General features: G+C 39.4%; 1 protein-coding gene across 3 annotated transcripts in view; it reads right to left on the bottom strand.

Moving 5' to 3' along the window:
* RAI2 (retinoic acid induced 2) overlaps positions 1–17084 on the bottom strand; it is a 50225-nt gene that overhangs the window by 18953 nt on the left and 14188 nt on the right. The window contains exon 1 of one of the 3 annotated variants that reach the window (XM_072994329.2): positions 5343–8452. The exons of the other annotated variants lie outside the window; for them this stretch is intronic. The gene's annotated coding sequence lies outside the window, so the exon portion shown is untranslated. Of the gene's footprint in view, positions 1–5342; positions 8453–17084 lie in introns of those variants that run through there. 3 annotated transcript variants of the gene reach the window in all.

Raw genomic sequence — 17084 nt, 5'->3', positions numbered from 1 at the left:
ACGCCTCCTCCCACCTACCCAAACCACTCATTCTAGCCAGGAAGGGCGGCTGAGGGGCCTAACGCTGAGGGAGGCCTGGAGAGAAAGAACAAGAAAGCGGGCCTTCTCGGCAAGGGACCCTCCCCTCTGGACTAGTCTGCTCACAGAGATTTCTGGCTCCCTCGCTGGGTGTTTTTAAGAGCAGACTTTAAGACCTGGCTCTTTAGGCAGGCTTTCCTTCCTGTCATTATTTGAATTTTATTTTTATTTTCCCCATTTTGAACTGTATTACTATTGTTGTTTTTTTATTTTATTATATTGTTTTTATTCCATTTTTTATTGTTAGCCGCCCAGAGTAGACTTCGGTCTAGATGAGCAGGGTATAAATCCAAAAAATAAAATAATAAATAAATAAATAATCAAAAGCGCCACTCCATTGCCAAAACTGGTCCTGCCCTGCCAAAGTAACAGCAGCAGATTTGAGGGCCTAGAAAAACAGTGGGGTTTGGGTGATGTAATTCATGTGCTAATTATCTCTGCTTTACGTAACTGAACTGCACACAGTCCCTTTGTTTATGGTCGTGGCATGTTATGCCTGTAGTTCACGTTAGAATACTTTCATGGAAAATCCTGTTTCTGGGTGGTATCCTCTTGCTGAGGGAACACAACCCCCCCCCTACAGCTTTTTCATACTTTCAACATCTGCTTGAGAGGGTTTGGGGACCTTCTATAGCAGCTTCCATAGGGCATGTGGAGAAAAGAGACAACGGCCCATTTAATCTTCTGGAATAAAATTGGATTTTGCCCTTTGACGAGAGGGGTTTGGCCTTCAGGTCTCCTCTGACCTTCTAATTCTGTATTACATAGAAGAGTGCCTTTTCCCATTTCCATTGTGATGTTTATCACCAGAGGTGTTCAGATGTGGGTTTTTGGCCTACACCTCTCGGGATTCCACTGTCAGCTATGATTCAATGGTCCTACTCGCATTGAGTAATTCGAAGATGGAGAACTATTCTCTCCAGGTTTTCAGACTTCTCAACAACTGAATAAGATACCATGCTTAATACTACATTCAGTCCTGTACTGCTTTACAAAAGCTGTTTAATAAACAAGGTTTGAATTATTTCAGCAACAGTTTTATAGCAGCAATAAAAGATATATGACTAATACAGCAGCAGAATCTAAGTGCTAATACTATTCAGTTATGTTCCCCATCCCAAACAGAACACTTGGAACAGAAATAGGGTTTTTAAAAAGTTGTGATTAATTCTGCCATGTGTTTAGCTACTGACTAATCACTGTGCAATTAGTCATATAGCACAGACTATGTCGTAAAAAGATATAATCACAGATTCTGAATCAATAAAACTACTGAGCACATGCTCCTTTAATATTGTACATGTTCACAAATGCCTCCTTAATTTTCACTGCTATTCACTGCTATTTCCTACCTCCCAAATATCACTCTATGACAGTTGTTTCTAGATAACAACACCCAGTGTTTGCATTTGCAGAAGGATTGATGCAATGTGTGTGATGCAAGTAATGAGTTATTTTTGGTAAAACTACTGATCATCATGCAATAATAATAACCAGAACAGGAGCTTCCAGATGTGGCTAGGTTGAGTGGTGCATGAGTCACTCTGCCACATACATGGTGTTTGCAGGGGTTCAGATGTCATTAGCTTCAATTTATAGTTCTCTTTGTTTTCCTTTTTCTTCCTTCCATCTTTTCTTACCAGAGAAAATCCATGAACGAAGGGAAAAAGAGGCAGTCCCCCAATGACTTTCACTTATTGCCTTATTTATTTATTTATTTATTTATTTATTTACTTACTTACTTACTTACTTATTTATTAATTATTATTATTATTTATTTATTTGTTGATTGATTGATTTGATTTGATTTGATTTGATTTGTATCCCGCCCATCTGGTCTATGTGACCACTTTGAGCGGCTTCCAATATAATACAAACAATTAATAAAAACACATAGTTACATAAATCTACAAATGAAAATATGGAAACCAAGAAAATAAAGTAAAAATAATAAAGGAGAAATGAGAAGAGAGAATGAAGTATTGACTGGAGGGAAGGCCTGAATAAACATCCATGTTTTTACTTGGCTTTTAAAGATACCCAGCGTAGGGGCCATGCGAATCTCCGGAGGAAGTTTGTTCCAGATGTGAGGAGCCACTGCCGAGAAGGCCCGATTTCGTGTCTTTTCCTTCCGGGCCTCTCTGGGCGTGAGGCCCCTCAGCCTCACTTTCTGACTTGCACAGGTGATCCGGGTAGAGCTTGGTGGGAGTAGGCGTTCTGCCAAATATTGAGGTCCTAAACCATTTAGGGCCTTTAAAGTAAGCATTAAAACTTTGAAGTTGATGCGGAAACGGATGGGCAGCCAACGCAATGTGGCCAGAGTAGGAGAAATATGTTGGTACAGTGGTGCCTCGCTTAACGAGCACCTCGTTTAACGACGAATCAGCATAGCGACGGATTTTTTGCGATCGCATAACAGTTTCTAATGGTAAAAAATCGCTTTGCGATGATCGGTAAGCTGTTTCGCTTACTGATTTTTGCATAGCGATGTTTTAAAAACAGCTGATCAGCGGTTCCAAAATGGCCGGCGGAAAAAATGGCCACCCGCTGTGTTATCATGCCGATTCCTCGGAGGATTTTCGCAGAACGGTGAGGTTTTTGCCCATAGGAACACATTAAACGGGGTTTAATGCATTCCTATGGGCTTTTTCTTTTTGCATAGCGACAAATCCAGATAGCGGTGATTTTTGTGGAATGGATTATCGTCACTATGCGGGGCACCACTGTATTTTTTCACTCCACTAAGGAGTCTGGCTGCCGTGTTCTGCACCACCTGAAGTTTCCGCGGCAGCCTCAAAGGCAGCCCCACATAGAGCACGTTACAGTGGTCTAATCTTGAGATTATGAGTGCATGCACCAAGGTGGTGAGTGCCCCCGTATCAAGGTAGGGCCTCAGCCGGGCAATCCGCCAGAGATGGAAAAAGGCGGTATGGACTACCGATGCCACCTGCGTTTCCATGGTGAGCACCGGGACCAGATGGATCCCCAAGCTGCGAACCCTACTCTTAGCGGCCAAGGTCACCCCCCAAAAAGAGAGAGTCACCCAAGCCGCCGACCACCGGGGCACCCATCCTCAGAACCTCTGTCTTGTCCGGGTTCAACCTCAGCCCATTTTCCTGCATCCATTGCAGTACGGTCCCCAGGCAGCGCTGAAGGAATAGGACGGCATCACCTTAGCCTGGAAAGACTCACAGTCCCTAAATCACTGTGAACAATGAAGTAAAATCCAGCAGCCATGCATTCGAGGCATCAAAACAACATCCTCAAAGTGATTTTGGTGGGGCAATAGTTTTATATTTTCATGGGAATTTAAAAAAAAACACTGATATTTTACTAATATTTAACTGAAAATTTTCCACAGAGGTAATTGAAAATGAAAGATGCACGAGTTGAGGATGAAGTAAGAAGTGGAAATTAACTGTATTCTGGTACTCAGGTGATGTTTATATTTGTACGTTTTATTGGTAATCTTAATAACGAAAAAAAATTGTCAAATATAGATTTATTTTCAGAATTCTTCCTGCTGAAGTAAGGCATAGAACTGATCATAAAAAATACTGCAAAATGCAGTTCATAAAGTTACTGGCACTCCCTCATTGCTATAATTCAGTGCAAAAGGCTTATGAGCTCTTTATTTTCTGAGGGCCAACCAATTTGTTGACATAAATGAAAGGATCTCTCTTAGAGAAAAGGAACATTCTGGCTTGCCACTGTTGGTGGATTTGCTATAGCCATAAAAAGTGACACAAAATACCAAAGATGATCCAAACAAGGTTGCTGTTTTTTAGGTGTATCCCTTATAACATCTGCTGATAACGATAAAGGACTGAATCCAACATTCCAAATTTTAGAGTTTTCTTCACCCTCTCTCCCCACGTGCAGCTCTCCGGTTCTGTAGGGCCTCCCATGCCTTTAGAGGTGGTTTGGGGATGCATTAGAGGGCTCAAGTTGTAAAGAGAGGCTGCCTTCTTCCAAATTTGTTGGATTTCTGACAGAAAAAGCCCACCATCTCATCCTGCCTCAAGAGCCTCGTGGCGCGGTGGTTAAACTGCTGTACTGCAGCCAAAACTGTGCTCATGACCTGGGGTTCAATCCCAAATAGCGGCTCAAGGTTGACTCAGCTTTCTATCCTTCCGAGGTCAGTAAAATGAGTACCCAGCTCGCTGGGGGGGGGGGGCAATGTGTAGCCTGCACTTGTAAACCACCCAGAGAGTGCTTGAAGCACTATGGGGCGGTATATAAGCAGCACGCTTTGCTTTGCTTTAGATGTAAGAGATCTCAAGTACCAGTAAGAAGGAGATAGGCACAGAAATCAGAAGGCTATCAGAATCTTGAACGTTTTGCTTCATTTTCCAGTTCAGTGTGAGAAGCTACTTGAATTTCTTAAACCCTTAGCTCAGTTCCTTTATGAAAAAATATCTTGATAACAGCTGTGTTTCGAGGGAAATTTCAGGAATACGATCTCAGGAGGCAAGATATTATGCCAGTATCAAGTCTTTTTTCCCCTCATGATGGAAGTTACATTGTGGGGAATTTCCATCATTAAAACATTTTTCCTATGGGGAAAAATGTTTTAAACAAACTACACTGTTTGAATCTCCCGGTTGACAGTTTATTTGGCATCATCTTTCACTGATATTATATGAACAGTAAAACACAGAAAATGAGCCACCTAGAGAACAAAAGCCATTAAAAACAAACAAGACCTTTTAAAAAATACAAATGATTCTTTGATTTTTTTTTTTTTTTGGTCTTTAGTAACTGATACCAGAACAAGATGATAAAGGGTGCAGTCTAAAATTCTAAATAGAAAATAATGGAGCCTTTTAGTAAAACATCTGATGGCAAATGTTTGCTTTTCTTTCAGACCAGATCTGCAAGAAACCATGGCTCAACGTCTGCCTTCTTTAAAAAACAACAACAGGAGAATGTTTAATTGTACTTTAGCAGAAATATAAAATTTAGCAACTCAATCTGGTATACCACCGTACAGATACAAAAACAGTCTGATAAATTCATACCACTGTGTCCCAAAGGACAATGCTAGCCAAAGACAAAAAACATTGTCCCAGAAGAAATTACATATTCTTATCCCTGGCAAGGTTGGAAAATGTAGGATGACTCTTCCAGATGAGAATTTGGGCAGCCTTGCGTATTAATTTCCCAGCTATAGCGAATATATTACAATATGATCGTATTAGGAAGAAGTCTATAGTTCTGAGACATTAATCAGATAAAATTGATAATATTAAGATTGTACTTACACTTAATTTTTTAGTCTCTTTTGTTTTACTGTAAGTAGATGACTCGATTCAGCACAAATGCCAAGTGACCTTTTCTCCTAGATGCAGACATGTGCAAAACTCCAGACTTCTGATTAAATTCAAGGTAGCAGGACACAATACCCAGCGCTTTGCAGCTGACATGATAAGATTAGAAAGCCATATCCAACTTTTCTCTAAAACAGAGCTTTTCAGAATGAAATGTCACTTTTGCTGATGTTTTACACATTTAACCATGAAACATTTAAAGGTACACAAATGCTACAAAATGTACGTTTCCTCGAAAATACTGGAAGATTTCCTTCCTAATGGAACAAACTGCCTTGGAGGATTTCTGTCTCCCCCTGATAGCTAAGACAACCTATGTGTGCTAAATCAAAGCCATTACATTATGGCCATACATGTATGCACATGCATATACACACAGGAAAGCAAAATACTGTATCTGATCTGTTCAAGAAAATGTGTATGTGCCATTGGGGTGAAATGTGGATAGCTTTTTCTCCATTACACCAATATGCTAATTACATGATGATAAACAAATAAATAAATAAATAAATAAATAAATAAATAAATAAAGCCTGTTGCATGGGACAAGGTTGTTGTATAGAGAGAAAGCACTTAGAACCTACAATAAAAGTAGTCCTCTGTCATCTTGATCTTGTTGCAGAGTTTTGAATTTTGATTGAAAACCCCAAGTTGTACAGCAGAAGTGCAAGGACTTACAGAGCAGAATTAGCTTCAAGTCTCCCCAGAGACCACTTCATTGTTGTCTCATCAACTGGCATTTACAGTCTCAATAACTCACCTGAAACTCTGGTAAGAGAAAGACTGAAAGATTCAATTTATTCACAGTGGAACAGATCAAAAACAGGAAACTACACAAAAAGTGACAGCTTTCAGGGACAGGCCTCAACAGACCCAGAGACTGCTTCCAGCAGACTCCTGCAGACTACACACACGTAGCTGCACTAACTGCTAACGAACTAAAAAGAGAGGGAAAAGACATTTAAGCAGAGAGGTATGCCTCTTTTTGAAATTGGGGTAGGGAAGAAAGAATATTATTTGATGTGAAGACATCAAGGACTCCTGTAGCACTTTAAAGGCTAACATATCTACTGTAGCATAAGCTTTTGTGGACTACAAATACAATGTATGCAAAGTAATCTCCCCTTACCAGCACAGAAATGAAGTGTCTTGTGGTATCTAACAAATTCGTCACAGCATGAGTGTTTATGGACTATAGCTGACTTCATTAATGCAATTTAGGTGGTGACACCTTATGAAAGTACCACAAGGAAACAAGCTGAACAAGTACAGAGTCATGATAGAAAGGTCAAAAAGGAAAAAAAGGAAAAAAAGAAATAAGACCATTTCCTCTGTAAATGATTCAGGACATGTTCTTAGTAACACCACATATAAATTGCTTTTCCAGACAAGACATTTGTTTTCTATATTTTGCCTGTTTTGCTGTTGATGTTACTAATAAATCCCCCCACTATTCACATGACATAAAGCTAGTTTCCGTTCGTACAGTGACAAAATCACAAGCTATCCCAGCATTTTTGATACTCTTCTGAGAAGAGTGGATAAAAATAAATTATTTTAAAAAAAATTTGATTTAAATCACAATTTAAATTTAAAAAAATGATTGTTTATTTTAATATTTTAAAATTCTTATTTTAAAAAATTTAAATAATGGTTTAAATCAATTTGGTTCCAATCAAATCTACCCTGCTTCTGAGGCATACTTTAATTTCATTCTCACATGGTTTGAGTGGGCAGAGTTTCATGCTGTGGTGTTTCCCATTTCCTTGGTCTGGTGGGAAGATGTTGAATGGGCTTCAGAAGAGAAGCTCCAGCAGAGAAATGGATTTCTTTTTGTAAACTTTTAAGATTCCCTAAGGAAAAGCTGTTTTGGAAAGGAGACTCTTTAAATTGACTTGTTGCACCTTTCCCCTGCAGTTCCTCCTCCATTAAAAACCATTTGCATTTGCTATGACTAATGGATCCCATTTCATCCCTCTCCTCAGTGCCTCTCCCTCCTTTCTCTTTGCAATGTCAACTGCTGCTTTGTTGACTTTGTGGTGAGTGGGGTGGGGTAAAATAAATCTAAATTGTGAGCTAGTCCCACTTACAGGATCGACAGAGGTTTTTTTTTTTTTTTTAATTTGGCATTCTGATGATACCAGCTTTGTTTTCCCAGATTCCTGCAGTGTCGCTTACCACAAAGCAAAAATGTAAACTGGGGGAATTATTAGGCTGCTTTCACATGCCTTCCTTGGCAACAATATCTATGTACAGTATGTGTGACTTAAAAGGTACATTTTTAAAAGGTTTGGATGTGAAACCCAGTAAGCCTCAAGATTCTTCACCACCAAGCAATAAAGGTGAAAGAAGTGAGGCAGATTTTTTCACATCGGAAAAAACCCAAAGAAGGACATGTCAGAGGTTTGTTATGAGGAAGCAACAGCTTATACAGTATATTGTATTCTCCAAGGCTTTCACGGCTGGGATCCAATGGCTGTTGTGGGGTTTCTGGGCTGTTTGGCCATGTTCTTAAGGTTTTTCTTCCTAACGTTTCGCCAGTCTCTGTAGCCGGCATCTTCAGAGAACAGGAATCAGAACTCATGAGCACAGACAGAAAAACCTTAAAAATACGCCCAAACAATCAGCTTATACATTTTTGTTTTCTGGAGGCCATATGAGGTCTCTGAGGGACAGTGCTTCCTTGCCATCATGCAAGGACCACTGAATAGCATTATCTCTTAGGTTTCTTCTCCAGTAAGCATCAAAAACACCATGTTTTGCCTAGTTGGAACTGACCAGCTCTTTTATAAACCAAGTGTAGGATCATTCTAAAGGTGGCTCTAGTTTTCTGAACTGATTTTGAACTGAATCCATTTTCAGAAACAAAGAGTATCACATCACCGGACAAAGTAACAGTGAGTGTATGTTAAGGGCCAGCTTTGAATGAATGGATTCCCATTCCTACTGGATTTTGTATCACATAGTGTTTGGCTCAGTGTGCAATAGGAAATGCCTACTTTGACTTCTTATCTTGCAGCAATTCATGCCTGAAAGGTGATACCATGGCCATTACACTGACAGAAATACTGTATATACAGTAATAGGATTCTAGCCACTATGCCTAGCCATACCTCATCAATGCTACAATATTTTTGATATTAGACTGAGTAACTACTGGCTTAACATTCATCAGATTAATCAAAAGGCAGATTAATCAAAAGGCGAGGTGGGGGGAATCTTGCATTGAGTGACTTCTGAAGTACTGTATTTTCTGATCTCATGAAAATTCCACTGTATTAAAAGTTTGGTTGAGGGTTAGGAATGAAACAAAGAGGGTCTTATATTTCCTGAATGTACTGTTCTCCTGAATGGGTTTAACAAACTGACACCCTAAAATATGCCATCCTGTATCTTTGTGGCATCATGGCTCACTGAAAAACAGAATGGAGGATTTGACTGTTTATTTATTGCCCTAATACAGTGGTTCCCAACTTTGGGTCTCCAAAACTCTAAAATGCCTTCATGACTAAACTGTGGATCTAAGGTTGGGAACCACTGTCCTAATACATTGAATTGACTCGGACAAAAAAATAAAAATAAAAAATAATCTGCCCCACTCACCCCATAGCAAAAAGCAATACATTTGGGGAGGGGGGATTTTGTCCTAGCTGATTTTTTATATTTAAAAAACAACACATATGGTATATACGGTAAATGACTGAAACCTGAGGACATTGTCTAAAACTGTTCCGGTGACAATCTTATAATCTTCCTATATTGTATGTCTAGTTCTACATGAAATCTGCAACAAAACAAACTCCTTTGCCTACATGAGGATCAAGGAACTTACAGATCTAGAAGAAATCTGTCATAAGATCACCATGTCCATTTAGAAGTTGAGTTTTAATGACTGTAAAACAAGACCATCAAAAAGCGTTTAAATCACATGAACTCTTAAATCCATAATTCAGATAACAAAATTGTAACTCTGTTTTCTGCTGCAAATGTGACCACTATCTGGAGTTTTTTCAGTATCAAAGGAAATGGCTTAAGGAATAAATGCATAAATCTACTGGCTGGTTCTAACAGAACACACTGAATTAACTGCTGAGTAGTAAGTCAACATGTGTGTAATTCCTACTGAACGTATCTAGTTCAAATCAGCAGCTGTATTTATGCCAAAATTTGAGAAGCAAGATTACAACTAACTATACTAATGCCCTTCTCAGCCAAGTACGTCTGTAAAGGAAACCTGTAGATTATCTAGGAAACAAGCATTTGAATGTACTACTAAAACTAACAAAGAAAATAAGCAGCAGACATGTTATTTTTATCCAAGGTACAGAACCCTGCATTTCATCACATCCCGTCTTCTATAAAATTTTCTCATTGGTTATCCCTACTCAGGCACTCAAATCATGACCACAAACCAAAGTTTTTGTTTTGGGAAGATTTTAACTAATTTCTCTTACCAAAAGCTGTCTGCACTGTCCAAATCGAATTATGGCAATTAATATATTATTTAGGAGGAACAGAGATGTTAAAACATACCAATAGCCCCAGATCTGTACCCTGGAAAACAACTCAAGTACATCTGAAGGCCATTTAGGGTAAAAAAACCCACACATTTTGGATAGCCTTTGTATCAAACCAGGAGCGATGAATGTGCGCCATGCTAAGTGTGGTTGAATTGCCACGCCAGTTAGCTTTGACAAAAGCCAAGATGCTGGAAGCTGCAGTCAGAACAACTCAATCCTAAATTTTCTTTCACCTCAAAATAGGTACCTGTGAGATGCACTGAATATGGGGGACTAACATTAATAGTCACATTGGTGACCAATCAGCACTTAACACGAAGATTTATTGGCTCCATGAAAATACTAATCCTTCATATTAATTCCTTTCTGGTTTTTTTAACAGAAAAAGAAAACACAAATACAAATAAGTTAGTGTGAATTTTTTTTTTGCAGTACTGCAAGTTAAACTCACATCAGCTCACCAACCCACCCATTTTGAATCATGTTCTTTAAGAAACTGCCCCAGTGTAAAAATTAGAAATGAAATGGAAAAAGGTCATATGTCTTTTCTGCATAGCGCTCATTATAAAGCTTGAGGGGACAGAGGCCTATTTCAATAGCACTGTTCCTTCGTGATGTCTCTTTCTCTCCTTATTAATTACAGTCTGCTGAAAAGGGAAAGTAGGGCAGATTAAACACCCTTTTCAACTGCTCTCAGTTCAGTTCAACAAAACACAAAATTACTCTGGTTTGCAAGTATCAAATGAAGAGGTTCATTATGAAAATTGTTCTCACCACAGAACAAACCTGAAGGCCCAATTTGACGGGGATTCTTCTGTGTGCCTCTGTGCTCAGATACTAGGGATTAGTGAAATAGTATAGCCTAATGCTAAAGCCACTTAATAAGAGAGTGCTAATTTTCTAAGTTCTAACTATCTCTGAACTCTGCCCTTCACCATTTGATTCAAAACTCAGATGCAGTGCGTACATCCTCTCCACCACATAGCCATCCTACAGTGGACCCGTGACTTACAGACGGCTTGACTTACAGACTTTTTGAGTTACAGACTTCTCTGGCCGCAAAATTTAGGTTTGACTTGCAGACTGAGATTTGACTTACAGACCAGAAAAAAACCAAAATGGAACAAAAATGGCCTGTTACGGGATTAATCGGTTTTCAATGCACTGTAGGTCAATGGAGACTTGACTTACAGACTTTTTAACTTGAGAACCGCCTTCCAATACGGATTAAGTTCTCCAGTCAAGACCCCACTGTATTAGGAATACAGAGGGACCTCGACTTACGAACATCCTTACTTACGACCATTTCGAGTTACGACCAGCTCCAGCTGCACAATTTTGCTTCTACTTGCGACTACAGCTTCCACTTACGAACAGAAAAAGGCAGGGGGAAAAGGTGGGAAATTCAAATTGCTAACTATAGATGGTGAAAGAGGCTGCTTCTTTGTAGTTCTTTCGCCCCGGCAGTTAGAGAGTATGCGTCGGAGGAGGTGCCTGGTAAGGTAAGGTGCTGCTTTCTGCCTTTTAAAAACTGTTCTGGGTGTTTCTGCAGTGTGGTTTTGAGCTGGGGGGTTATGTTTCTGTGCTGTAATGGGTCTTGGGGGGGTTGTTTTTTGGGTTTCCCCCCATTTTTGATGGGTCTTGGGGGGTTTGGGGGTTTTTTTTGGGTTTTCCCCCATTTCCAATGGGTCTTGGGGGGTTTGTTTATAATAACCAATTAAACAGAGACACAAGCAACACCCTCCAAAGCTCTCTGGATCGATCGATCGATCGATCGATCGATCGATCGATCTATCGATCGATCGATCTATCTATCTATCTATCTATCTATCTATCTATCTATCTATCTATCTATCTATCTATCTATCTATCTATCTATCTATCTATCTATCTATCTATCTATCTATCTATCTATCTATTTTATATCCCGCCTATCTGGTCAGTAAGAGACTACTTTCCAGAGGGTACTCCAACAGTGTCCACGATGATCTCCGAAGAGGAGAAAGTTCTAATTGACAGATATTTCACTTTGCCTATAACAGAACAGCAGCATATCATAAACAGGCTCCAGACGCTTATCCATAATTTAATCAGTACAGTAGTTCAGCTAGTTTAAATCCCTCGCAAGAGCAAGCAAACAAACTCCAAACAAAATCTGCAGACTTCTGTCCAATAGCAACACAAGCCTCTTGTATACAATTTCTACCAGAGGCTGACCTGTCACATAGACTGCTATTAACAGATCCAAGGATCTGCCAAGCACCACCGCCTCCAGCCAGACCATTATGTTTACCTGATTTGGTTAAAGCCCCCTCTATAGAAGCTACTAATACAACTCAAATAGGTTATTTTCAAAATAAAACACAAAAAGTTACAGCAGAAGTTAACACCAATCCTCAGCTGACAGTTAAGACAAATGCCACGACTATACCTCAAACTGAGGCGCATGCAGCACAAAATTGTATAACTGATGACAAGCTTTTAGGCTTAGACATCATATATGAAGAACAGCTACTTTCACATTCATACGATGCAGTAACTGATGCTCAGCCATTCAGCAAGGAAATTGGTTCCAAAACCAAAGGTACACATTCTGCCAGTAGTATTGACAATGTACTTGGAAGATGTGAACAGAAATGACTACCACTCTCTCCAAGTCTTAACAGATGTCTTATTAAAACCATATCCTGTAACATTGCAGGCTGGCCTTCCAAATTGATAGACAAATACTTTAAAGACTTCTGTTCTCAATTTGAAATTATCTTTATTCAGGAAACTTGGGTGACCTCTACGGTTTTCCCTTCTCTCCCAGGTTTTGCTGCTCATTCACGACCCGCCAGCAAACTGGAAACTAGAGGCCGGGCACGGGGAGTTGTGGCAACTTTAATATCAGCCAATAGTAATCCAGAAATTCTAGAACTTGATATGGGCCTCAGCAGTAACATTCTAATCCTACAGGTTATCTGGCCACCAGGCATTAAAATCTTCTTGATAAATGTGTATTGTCCCCCACAGCACAGTATTTGAGGCATGAAGATAACTCAACACTATCAGAATTAGACCAGGCTTTTGCAACTCTTTTTGAGCAGCATATTGACCCTCCAATCTTGTTAGCAGGTGATATGAATGTCAGAATAGGGGGACCTGCCTCCTTTGTTCTCTGTGCATTTCTGATCTGCTCCATTTGTTTTCTGTGCATTTCCAATGGGTCTTGAATGCTTTATTGCTTTTCTCCCCGCCCCCCCTTCGGCCGGAAGGGATTAATCCTGTTTTCATTGAGTCTTGCATTGATTTTTTTTGTGATTTTTTTCTTCGGCTGGAACGGATTAATTGCATTTCAATGCATTCCTATGGGAAATGGTGCTTCAATTTACGATCATTTCGAGTTACATCCATCTTATGGAACGGATTATGGTCGTAAATTGAAGCACCACTGTAGTTTACTAAAATAAAACATAACACTTTCTGATACTACAGGTTTTGTTGCTGCTTCAAGCTCTCACTCTGTCTGAATAAAAGAAACAGTGTTGATCTCCCATTGCTAAATTATAATTGGTTTGGAACCTGATCTTGTGAGTCACTGGACACCTTCATGCCTCATTTACTTTATCTGTAAGAATTTCACAACACTGGGCCCACCACCGATCCAAGCGAATGCTTACAATGGCCCTGCAATTACGATGATGTTCTTGTCACAAGAGCACTAGCTTTCAGAAGTCTTGTTACTGTGATCTAGATTTAATTACTTCCTGGCCTCAAGTACCAGCTAAATAGAACAGAAAGCAATAAGTATGTACCAGTTATTATTACTTTTAGCCAACAAGTGACAATTATGTAACAGAGACCAGCTATGATGAACATCAAGTCGAATGTTGAACAAAACAAGGCCAGATATATCTACCTCCCCCCCCCCCCGAATATAGTGTTTTCTTTTTTACTTAAAAGATTGCCTTTGGATATTTTAGAAATAAGCACTCTTTGATCAATCACACAGTGTGCGTCCTTTCCATCTGTTCTGTTTCTTCTCTGTAAAATTAAATTTGATTGCAATGAAAACAAATATACTAGAAGCCTTTGATAATGCAGGTTTAGGACTGCTGTGCTTTTCTTGGAAGGCTCTGGGACTTAACAGCTGCTTGACAGTCAAAAACTAAACAGCCCTAGTTGAGTTTCCCTGGCATACAGATGTACAGCTAGCAGATAAACACCTGCTAGATTTCTGCTGTAGGACTATGAAAAGGAGAAAGGCAGGGAAAAGGTGATTGAAAAGAAACTTAACCAAAGCATTAATAAACAAAACAATGGAACCAGAGTTATTTTACCTCTACTTAAGAAACAAGATGCTTAAGTCCTTCAGAACTATTCATCAGGTTGAGTGGTAACAAAAATTGCGATATTATTGGAAATGGAAAAGTCCAAAAATAATCTTGGCTAGATGTTGTAGATGTGGGGTCTGCTATTAGACTTAAGTTTTAAGATGGAATCCAAAAGCTTGAGGAATCAGCTTAAGGCGCAATGGTATCAGGTCGCCCCTCAGGATGAAGAATCAACTGTATTTCTCCATCCTTAAAGGTGGAAGTTCTGCATGTAACACTATCAGCAGAAATTCCTCCATGAACACCCAATACTTCAGGTACATTGTCACATAATGTCACAGAAAACAGCATAATTTGTATTCATCAACTGCATGAATGGAGACAGATAAGCCAATTGTGTGTCTACATTGCATTCAATATTTATTGGAAGGTAGCTGTTATAGGCAAGGCTCCCTTGAACACGTATACAGCGTGAATATGCACCCTACAATGATCTACAGTGGTGTTACATATTAAACACATGTGACACTGAAACAGACGCAACTATAGGCCTCTTTTTTCAATGTTAGCAGTCTGGATGCCAAACATATATTTTACTTGGTCACCAGGTACACTTTTTATCCTTCTCTGCTTGGCTCATCTGCCAATTGCTGGCACCTCCCTCATGTTCTGTTCTGATTAAACAAAGTACCTTAGTTGTCAGGTATTTTTTTCTGCTACTGCTCTGGAATAATTTTTCAGCTCCTCCTTGGTTGATTCAACTTTGCTACAGTCCTCATGTTTAATGGAACATGCTCCATTGCTCAAAAGCACAGAATCCAGTGTTCCAAAACACAGAAGGTAAAGAATGAAATGTTGGCAACGTACTCTACTTCAGCAAACTGCTTGGAAATGTATATTGAGGAGTTCATTCAATGTTTACTTTCTTTTTCCAAGCAACTAGATATTTTCAACTTTCTGTTTATAATTTTTGTCTATTTTCATTTTGTGTTGTGAACCATGCAGAGTGGCCTTCAGCCAGATGGGTGGTATATAAATTGAATGAATGAATCAATGAATGAATGAATGAATGAATGAAATAAGTCTGTTTAACTGGAGGTTCAAATTGATCAGGCTGCAGAATCTGGATTAGTTTCCCTCCCAATACTAAAACCTTTACCACACTCTACAAGGATTTCACAAGTTATAAAGGAAAGCCATGTACAAACGTCTATCCTTTGTCATAACATCTTGGATCCCCTATAGATTCAGGTCAAATTCATTAATCTCAAGGACAGCACTAAGCATCAAAGAGTAAGAAAAGGATGATTTTACTGTTTGACCTTCCATTGTTTTGCCAAAGTTGAAATCCTACTCTTTGCTGAAAATTATTTGGAATTTCACATACTATAACAGGAATGGGAAGTTCATGGGTTGGCCTGGTCCAGCAGCCCTTCCTCTTCCTGTTATGCCTTGTAGCTTCCCTTCTGGAAACAGCTGCTGTAGGGGAAAGGTACATAGATCTTTGCTGCATATACATGCCTCTCCAATATTAATCTTAACATGACACAACTCATATCTTAGGGAAGCATTTACAAGATGGCAACAGCAGAAACACCAACGAACTCTCACACACAGTATCAGAAACAACCAGATGAAGGAAAACCAACTGATCTACTAACTTTGGCTACTGTTCTCCTGTCAAACTGCTGGCTGAAAAGAGAAGCTAATCTCCTCAGGATTATATCTCTATTTAGGGATGCTTCAAGGGAAGCTACTTAAACAGTTTCATAAGGAGAAACAAATCCTGCTGCAGTAACTGGTTGTCAGGATTCTTTGTCCACCAACCTTGTGTCAGATTTTTGGCACTGAACACCATTTTTGGACTGAACACCATTTTTATATTTAAATATATGAATACTTCAAACTACTCCTCTTTTACATGCTGCTGTGTCTCTAGACATCCCTGTTAACCTATTTCTTGTCCATAAACCATCCCTCCTCTCTTGACAGTGGCTGGGTGACAGTTTGTTAGGGTTGCTGTCAAGTTCTAAGTACACCCCAAACTGTATACAATCTGATGCTATGGCTGAAATCCTGTTGCATAGATATGCAAAAGGCAACTTGGCATGCAACACATAAACTCTACAGGGACTTCTTAAAGTAAAGGTAAAGGTTCTCCTTGACATTTTTAGTCCAGTCGTGTCCGACTCTAGGGGATGGTGCTCATCCCGTTTTCAAGCCGTAGAGCCAGCGCTTGTCTGAAGACAGTTTCCGTTGCCACATGGCCAGCATGACTAGGGAACACTGTTTTACCTTCCCACCAAGGTAGTATCTATTTATCTACTCGCATTTGCATGCTTTCAAACTGCTAGGTTGGCCAGGAGCTGGGAAAAAGCCTCAGGAGCTCACTCCGTTGCGTGGATTCGATCTTACGACTGCTGGTCTTCCGAGCCTGCAGCACAGGCTTCTGTAGTTTAGCCCGCAGCGCCACCACGTCCTACAGGGACTTTTTAATTTGCAGCAATTTGACCCAAAACGTCATGACTTTTGCATAACCATGGAATAGGATTACAGCTATTGTCTGCGTCAGAAAAATAATACTGAAGTAGTAATCATATAGACATTCTTAGAAGTTACCACTTACAATTTAAGTAGGGGTTATTGAAAATCAGATGGGAAAAAATCACACAAAACCTCCCTGTTTCTCCCAAAATAAAACATTACAAAAGATGGTTCTATTTCTGAATATTGGTAAATAGATACAGAATATTAGAGAGTGTATGACTCTAAAAGTATTTCAACAAACAGAAATTGACTGATTTTAATATTTTTCAGCCCATCACCTCAGCAAAAGATAC

Source organism: Pogona vitticeps, chromosome 3 (genome assembly GCF_051106095.1).
Source record: "Pogona vitticeps strain Pit_001003342236 chromosome 3, PviZW2.1, whole genome shotgun sequence".
Classification (NCBI taxonomy): Eukaryota; Metazoa; Chordata; class Lepidosauria; order Squamata; family Agamidae; genus Pogona; species Pogona vitticeps.
This window is presented reverse-complemented; position numbering and strand designations above follow the sequence as displayed.